The sequence below is a fragment of the Musca domestica genome, unplaced genomic scaffold (assembly GCF_030504385.1).
Source record: "Musca domestica strain aabys unplaced genomic scaffold, Musca_domestica.polishedcontigs.V.1.1 1272, whole genome shotgun sequence".
NCBI classification, from domain to species: Eukaryota; Metazoa; Arthropoda; class Insecta; order Diptera; family Muscidae; genus Musca; species Musca domestica.
Window position 1 is genome coordinate 13,345 of NW_026712168.1, and position 9,642 is coordinate 22,986.

Genomic DNA, 9,642 nt, shown 5'->3' on the forward strand with positions numbered 1-9,642 from the left:
TCTTATACAACGAAACTTTGTATTCTAATTTAATAGAAGAACGTATGGCAAATACCAATCAATATTGATCTTTTTAGTTTTATTTTCATGTTGGCTTCATGTAAGTCCTCTGTCCAGGTGCATCGCGAGAAATTTTACGGTGTCTTTCTGTGGAACTTGTGTAGTGAAGAATTTTATTGTGGGGCAAAGTTAACGTCATAGAGCAAAAGTAACGTGTATGCACTTGCTTGCATTGGAGAATCCATTTTGTCGGCCGATTTACATATGTTTGTAGGTGAGGCGGTATCATCAGCAAAGGTTGAAGTGAGAGTTTCATTCGATGTAGACATATCCGCAGAAAATATCACGTACAGTATTGGACGTTAGATGCAACCAGCCATTACTTTTTTCGAATTTGAAAGTACGTCTTTCGATTTAACAACATATGTACGATTCGACAATTAGCTACAAAAAAGTTATGTGTGATTTTTGTAGAGTTTCTCAAATTTTGTATAGAATTCCAAGATGCCAAACTCAGTTAAATACTTGGGAATGTCTATAAATAACGCAGAACAATATTCCTTCATTTCCTTCATTTTGTGGTTTGGAAATAATGTTACTATATGTAATGTTAACTTTCTTAGTTAGGATGTTTCGAACAACTTTGAAAGTATAGGTAGAAGACTGATGGGATCGAGGCTTCGGAATCAATCTTCTTGTTGACGGCATGGTCCCAATGGCGGCTGCAAATGGTGTTTGAGAGGCTTACCTGATAAGTATAGCACTGGTGTATGTTTTCCAGTAGATTGCTGTTGTTGGTTACTTACTGTAGTGGCTGCCATTCTATTTAATTCCAGGGAGAATTTGGTGCTGACTGCACTTCACGTAAGGTTATATGCTGTTCCCCACTAATAGTGTTATCTCCGATATTTTGTGTGGCTGTTTTGTCTGTGGCTTATTTGCCTTGACTCCGGCTGAGTCTGATTAGGATTATTATCTATTCCAGCATTTGCATTTAAATTACCTTACAAGCGGAGACTCCGGTGTGGTATAGTATGGTGTAACTTATCCCAAGATGTTCCTTGTTTTGTGTCTACAGAAAAAATAATGGAGTTACCGCTGTTTTCGCACTCTCTCACTTGACGGCAATTAGACAAACATAATTGCAACGAGATAAATAATCACAGATCTGGAAATGAAGTATACAGAGCAAAGCAAAAACCACGACTTACAAATGTCATTGATAATGCTCAATTACTATCGATAGATACAATAATACCGATCAGCTGGAACACAATATATATATATATATATGTATATATATATATACTTATAAATCCATTGTAAATACACAATTTAGAGAAACCTAGTTTTTATGCAGTGAAATTTGATAAGATAAAGTACAGAAAATGCAGAGATAGGTATGCTTATTTCAAATGACTTTGCCTTCTTTCATTTTACCATGGGTACGATTTGAAGTTTATTGTATTCTGGGACCGATTGTAGAATTTTGAATTTTTATATAAAAAAGTTCGCTAGAGTTGTTTGTACTCTTAGTTCCAATAATTCAGCCCCTGATAACATAATAACTTTAAATTCTGCTATTGTGGCTAACCTCCCTTGTGAGAATATGTTTAATGTAGTAGTGATGCATTGTATCTCAGATTTCCTACTGCAGTTAATATAATTAAATGATGTTACAAGGGACCATATATCATCCACATGTTATTGTAGTAGAATACACATTTAAATTCTACAGTTACTATACAGGGTGAGAGAGATGGTTCAATTCCAGCGTGATAGTGTGATTTCTTTATATTTGGCTGGAAAAGCACAAGTGGCTATCGTTACAGCATTCCAATATTTAAATGTGATCTTTTGTGTCTCGTTCCATCGCCCGTTACCGTGATACTGGTAACGTAGCCCGTCGTCAAGAAAGTGGATGGAAGAAAACCAGCAACATCAGCAGAAATGGTTCGAAAAGTAAAGAAGCGACTTTATCGAAACCCGCGTCACAGTGGCCGGCAAATATTGAAAAATTAGCTCCGGGTAAAGCCATTGAAATTCCGAAAATTGCAAGAAGCTAAAGAGTTGCTTCGCCTGGCCGAAAGTGGTGAACTGCCGAATTTAGTTTTCTCTGATAAGAACATATTCGTTGTCCTGCAGTTTGTAAACAAACAAAATTATCGTGTTTATTTGCCAAAGAGGGTCAGATGAAAATGTGCACCTTCGTTTGGCCACCAGAACTGAAGCGCAGGCCATGGTGATGGTGTGGGCCGCCATAATAGCCGATGACCACTCTCTGCTCGTATTAATTGACCGTGGCATCAAAATAAATGTCGAATATTATCGCGAAAACATTCTAGAGGGTGTATTAAAACTTTGGGCACGCAAACATTATGGCCACAGACCTTGGACATTTCAACAGGACTCAGCACCTTCGCACTCAGCTCGCGCCACCCAAGAATGGTTACAAAATGAGGTTCCTCGCTTCATTTCCAGCGCATAGTGGCCACCAAAATCTTTGGATACCAATCCGTTGGACTAATGCGTCTGGAGTATTTTGGGAAGCAAGGTTGGCACTAAAAAATACCAAAGTGTCGATCACCTTAAGCAAGCGTTTCGCCGAGAATGGGCCAAAATACCGCAGAGCAACATTCGGGCAGCGTGTGACGGTTTGACTGGCCGTTCGAAGGAATGAATTCCAAAGGTGGCCAATTCGAACAAATCCAACCTTATTCTGAAATTTGATGCTATTTCTGACATTTTTTGTTTTCGTTCAATAAAATTTAAAAAAAAAATGTAAAAATAATGGCGTTTGACTTTGTTACAGTTTTTCTATCTATCTGAGGATTTTGATCAGTCGCTTTCTAAACAGCTGGTGGTTGTTGCGCTTGGAAAAACTTTTTTTTAACTACATAAGGTCCAAAATTAAAAAAATAACATCTGATAACGATTTAAAGGTATTCAAATTTAATTCTTCTCAACCACGTGATATTTTTCCTTTTGAAATGAATATGGCTAACAAAATATTATTATTGTCAGTAGCTCAATTTGGCGCTGAAAAGGTTAGAAAGGAAAGACAGAACCTGACGGTTCGAATGATGTTCCAATTCTGATTTTATTTTTAAAATAGGTTCCTTACGTACTACTGAAACTTATCTAACTTAACCTAATCGCAGGCACTTTGTTTATATATTGTTTTACATGGCTGGCCCATAATATCTGTGTGTGTGGGTCATGTCCTTCATTATTTCACACATTATCATATGCGACAGCGCCCAAGATCAATGAATCCTGCACATGTGATATTTATCGCAGCTGGTAAACTGATATTTTGGAATCTTCATTTTTAATAGTTAGAATTTCCCAGCGCCTCAACCGCGCTCAAAAGTATGTACAAAGTATTTAGTACATTCTCCCGGTGGCTTAATGTGTACACTTTAAGTGGACTGTATTATTACGTTAAAGAATGAGTGATGAACAATATGAAATGAAAAGTATTTATATATAAACATATTTAGATATATATAGATAATACCATGGTACAATGTAGAGAAGGTAGGCCAACTTTGAAAAAAATGCAAGTATTGAGGTCTAACTGTTTGTCTTGTAATGTCAGAATTAGTATCAAAACAATTAAATATCAAAGAACTTGTTGCATTTATTTTGAATAAATAATTGAAAAAACGCGATAACTGAATGAAAGGTCAACACTTCTTTTCAAAATCAAGTACTATATATCTCTAAAGGATTATTTCGCTACAAAAACTCTAGATTTTGTCGATGCATACGTTGAAATAAACATTTTTAAAACACCCCGAATTTGAATATTTTCTGAAAATTTTTGTGTTATTGAAAAGAAAACACATACATAAACAAATAAAGATGACATACTAAGCCAAGGAAATAAAAAAATTAAAATCATATGGTATCAAAGCCCTACCTTGATATCATTGTACCATGGAGAATACGAAGTAATAGGCTCCATGAAATGACTCCATTTCTTAAGACAGCTCCTCGTAGTTCCTCCGAGTGAGGACTATTGTTGTCCGTGTGAGGAATATTGCTGTTCACGTTTCAAAACGGTTTGTTTTGGGAAATTTTGTCCCCTTTTAGATACCTTTTTTTATTTTTTGCCCCTTTGGCTTTTCATTTCTGTTTTTGTCCTAACGGCTTTTCATTTGATGTTTGCCCCTATGGAGTTTTTATTTTTGCCCCTATGGCTTTTCTTTTGATTTATTTTGCCCCTAAGGCTTTTTATTTTATTTTGCCCCTATGGTTTTTATTCAAAATATTCCCTTTGGCCCCTGTGGTCTTACATTTAAAATGCATCAACGGACTTGTTTGTAGCAATTCTCTTCTTTTTTAAAGAAAAGCTACTTTTTGTAGAGAGTCTCTTACCACTAGCGAGGAAAAACTACTACTATTTTTTAAAGGTCGCTTTTTCTTTTCAATTTAAAAAGTGAAGGCTGGAATGACCAAAGAAAAAGTGAGAAAGGAAAGACAGAACCTGACGGTTCGAATGCTTTTCCAATTCTGATTTTATTTTGTAAAATATTTTCCTTACGTACTACTGAAACTAATCTAACTTACCTAGTCGCAGCCACGTAATTGTTCTTATCTATTTTTATCACATGGCTGCTGTCCCTTCATCCAAGTGGTCTTGGCTACCTACTGGTGCATCGATATCTGTTTGTGTGTGGGTCATGTCCTTTATTATTTTACACATTATCATATGCGACAGCGCCCAAGATCACTGAATTCTACACATGTGATATTTTATCGCAGCTGGGAAACTGATATTTTGGAATCTTCTTTTGTAATTGTTAGAATTTCCCAGCGCCTCAACCGCACTCAAAAGTATTCTGTACAGGGCCGATGGTGCCTTGCTAAAGGAATTTGTTTGCGGAGAGCGTTCAGAAACTCCTAGACCTGTAAAAATTTCAACAGATATCTATCATATCATATCTATCTACGAAAATGTAGGAGGTCTTCACAATAAATTGAGAAATATTTTCCTTAAAAGTCCTATTGTGAATATAAAATAGTTGTTTTTACTGAAACTTGCGTCAAACCACAGACATTCTTGGTAGAGAGATATTTTCCAATAACTGTCTACTTTTTAGAAAGAATAGATTAAATGAAGAGGTGATAGCAGTCCACCACTCGATTCCTTCGGAAGCTGTCGACCAAATGACGAATTAGTTTATGCAAAGGTTATACATATATTACACCTAATTCTATATAATTCACTATTATTAGTAAATCTTCATCTAGTAGGCGAAACTTTTATTTAGTAGGCGAATCTATGCTCTTTTTTTATCAGGTTCTATGTAGTGCATAAACGACGGCATTGATTCATGTGTTTCAGAAAAGAGTCTTCAGATAAGCGAAGAGAATAAGCGTTTGTTTTATGAACGGGTCTGTTCGATTATGCTGGATTTCATTATACTTAGCATAAAAATTAGATTTTCTTACTGTATAATTTGCATTCGCTTGTGAACTGTTGCAGTGCAAGTGGTATGTATTTTAATCCTAAGAAATGCAGAAAATTTCCCTTGTTTAGATCCCAGCCAATACTATATTATCAGTTGATACGTATTAAACAAGTTTGATTCCTCTCCTGACCTCGGTGTTACCTAATATCCTAAACTACGTTTCCATTTAAAGCCAAGTTCTTATTAAGTTTCATAAAACACTGGTCTAAGGAATTTGATGATCCTTATGTCACCAAAAGATTGTTCGCCCAGTATTAGAATACGGATGCATTCTAGGGAGTCCTTTATAGAATCGAATTAGTTATAGTTTAATGTTTGAGTTTTGATTTACGGGGCCTTATGTGGAACCCGTCGGAATTACTTCTGCCTTATTAAAGTCGTTTATTGTTAACTCTATTAAAGTTCAACTATATGAAAAAATCTATTCTGCACATGTGATTGCATAAATTTTGTTTATACATTTTAGTTTTTAAAGCTCATATACATTCTAGCCTTTGAACCGCCATCATTGTTCTACACATTGTTTTCCTTGTTATTTTGTTTATATTTTCCAATAAATGTAGCATGTATTATGTTTTGCTTTAATTTCTGTTTCAGTGGTATTCCTTTTGCCGCCTGATGTACAATTAACCCACAACTAACCAACCATTTCCCGGTCTTTGGGAATATTTATAGAAATATTGACTCTTTGTGTAAAAGACTCCAGATACTTCCAATGGTCATAATGAAGGTATTATTGGACGATTCCGTAGGAAAGATGATGGCGAACACGAGATTATTAACGAAGAATGTGGGTTATATATTTTGAATAGTATTGAAAACACACTAAGGATACAAAATACATTCGACAAAAAATCCAATTTACTTACGAATCAAAGGAAGATTGTAAGCTGCTATATCTTGACTCAATAATCATTAGACACCATAACAATCGAAGTCTAGATTGGTACCAAAAACTAATAACATCTGGATGTATATACCTTAACGTATATATCTGGATTTTCGGAGAGATTTTGCACATCGAACGCGTAAAAAACGATAAATACCAATAAGCTTTAAAAACCAATTACAATGCTAACAATATGCTCAGTAGATCTAAAACGTAGACTAAAAAGGGGGACAAGAACATTGTAGTTTATAAGATAGCATGCAACGGTGGCGAAACCAATGTGTGTGAAAAGGTACATATTGTCACGACAACAACGAAATTAAAAACTAGATTTTCTGGACATAAATCGGATCAAATATCAGATAAACCTTTAGAACAGAAAACGGCGCTAGCAACACATTGCATATTGACATGGCATAAACCGAACTTAAAGGATGTATATATATACAAGAAAACATCTACAGAAGACGATTTTCATTAGAAATGTTACATATCAAAAATTAACCTCCGAAAAAAGAATGAACTACAAAACTGAAACAGACCACTGTGCACTTATTTATAGAAATAAAAGTAGACGGTTCAATAAGAGTAGACGTTTTCCTCTACAATAAAGCTAATATGTGATTTGTGTGTTGTATCATTTCTCTTATTAATTTGTAATTAATTGTGTAATTTGAAATAGATCCCTGAAAATCATTGTCGATGACAATCGAAAAAAAGAGAAAAAAGATTCAAAAAAGAGAAAAATTTTTTATTGGCATTCAGCCAAACTATCATCAAACAAATTAATTTTGTTTTTAAATGGGTTGCAGTTTTTTTCTATCGCACATTTTAAAAATGTATAAAATGGGAAATTACGTTGTTCGGAGTCATCCTGTGGTTTTGGGAAAAAATAGATGTTACCGATAGTTAGCAACTTAGGTAAAGTCCAGTTTTCATATCGTGTTATAGTTTATTTTTGTTGCTTTTTTACTTTAGTATAGTAAAATCTTCTACCCGTATCCCCCACACAACTTGCAGATTTAAGGTATTTTCAATGTTTGAAAATTATTTTCGAGGATAAATGATTTTCTCATAAAATTTCATATCATTCATTTCATACAAGGCATCTCTGCCGTTCGACTCCCCGACACTACAACCAACGTCTGTAATCTGCTGAAGCTTGTAATGAATATACAATTTTCAACGTGTATTCTCACATAGAGGGAAACAGCGGAAGAAGCAGAAGAATGGCCAAGTTGCAGTGTTTTTTATGCAAGTATATTTGCTATCATGAAAACAGCAGAATTAATTAAAACTATGGAGTATGAAAAACTGTTACTGACTACTAAATCTTGGAGAAGATTTCAAAATTTTGCAAATTGGATCTGGGTACTCTTCACATTACTATCTGGATTTCTTAGGTACATTGTCATTGTAATATTGAATGAAATGAGAAAGTAGTTGAATTAGCATTTTACCTCATTTTACCAGAGCATTAAAACTACTATTCAAGGAGAAAACCAAAGTGAGAGAATCTACGTGCATAGAACATAGTCTCATTTAAGTGTGGATAAGACAATGTTACGCATTACGATAAGGATATTAACAGCAACATTCGATTGAGAACGTCCAAACGGGATATCCAACGTCGAATAAAATTCAATAATCGGTTAACGTTTTCTTGGATAATCAGTTCCTTTTTTAGTTTTGGAATGATTTGTGTTTTTGTTGTATTATGCAACATTGCGTTATGCGATGTATTTTTCCCAATATTTTTAAAGTAAGTAAGTAAAGTAAATAAACTCACTATTTTTAGATGAAAATGAGCAGTAAATTAACCACTGAAGATCTAGAAGATATACTTGGGAAATGCGAAGACAGCGAAATGGCCTTGACGATTCTATTAGATATTGCTATGTGTAACGCATGACTCTTGTATCGGCGAATAAATGCTGAGAAAGGATGGGCACTTGCCGGTTTAGGATTGAGAAAAGAACTGCAAGGGTTATACACAAAAAGCAAAAAAAAAAAAAAAAAAAAAAAAACTGTTTCAAAAATTTTCATACTTCTTAAAAATAAGTTTAATTTTTCGCTGCTTTGAGCGGCAATGTTGCATTTCTGCAAAGCAATGTTTTATACCCTCCACCATAGTATGCAGGGTAAATTAAGTTTATCATTCCGTTTGTAAAATGGTTGAAAATGGGCGTGTAGGTCCACGTCTTCGTATTGCTCCCATATAACGGTACGCTCCGATATTCGGTATTTTGATGATTTTAGCGACAATATCCACCGGAATTGTTTTAATTTTGGTATCTGAAGTTCGTAATAGATACTACAAGCATAAAACAGAAAATGGGCCATGTAGGTCCATGTCTTCGTATAGCACCCATAAAACGATACCTCCCGATATTCGGTATTTCGATTATTTAGCGACATTATTTACCGGAATTGTTTCAACTTTGGTATTTGAATTTCGTCATGGATACTACATCCCAAGACAGAAAGTGAGCCATGTAGGTCCACGTCTTCGTATAGCCCCCATATAACGGTAGATCCCAATATTGGGTGCTTTGATGATTTTAGAGACATTATTCACCGGAACTATTTTAAATTTAGAATTTGAAGTTCGTAATGAATACTAAAGCCTATGACAGAAAATTGTCTGTGTAGGTCCACGTCTTCGTATAGCCCCCATACAACGGTACCCCACTGTTTTTAGGTTTACATTTTTTGCCTGTTTAAGTTATAAGATATATTTTTAGTTTCAGTTTTAGTTCAGTCTTTTATTTAGTTGTAACATTAGATTTTAGGTTTTTATAATTTATTTTAAGTTTTAAATAGTTCATAAGTTTTATTTAGTTTGTTTATTTTTGTATACTTTAAGTTTTAACTCACTAGTTTCTAAATTTAAATTCACAGGTTTCAAATTAATGTATTCTTAAATTAATTAGTTTGTAAGTTTTGCAATTCAATAATTTCTTTGTACAATTTCACCTTCTTGTTGTATATTCTTGTTTTGTGTTTGGCTCTTTATGTTGTAAATTCACTGTTTTATGTTTCTATTTTTTGTAAAAGTTATGTTATTAGTCTTGTTATTTTGTGTTTTTGTATTGACACTTCCACTTGTCACTCGGGGGGAAACTTGCGTTCGCGCTTAGAATTCGATGAGAACTAATTATTGTCCCATTTGCATCGTCACATCAAACCTGTTTTGGCTGTTGACGATTCTTAGTTATTAGAATTCAGCATTGGAATTTACCGGTGGCTGCATAAATGTATGTGTGTATGTGT

General features: G+C 34.4%; 1 long non-coding RNA gene across 1 annotated transcript; it reads left to right on the forward strand.

Moving 5' to 3' along the window:
- Positions 1-7,273: 7,273 nt before the first annotated feature.
- Positions 7,274-8,056, forward strand: LOC131800722 (uncharacterized). The gene is made up of 3 exons (XR_009341507.1): positions 7,274-7,396; positions 7,475-7,772; positions 7,843-8,056. It is a non-coding gene; the product is annotated as an uncharacterized LOC131800722 (long non-coding RNA).
- The last annotated feature ends 1,586 nt before the right edge of the window (positions 8,057-9,642 follow it).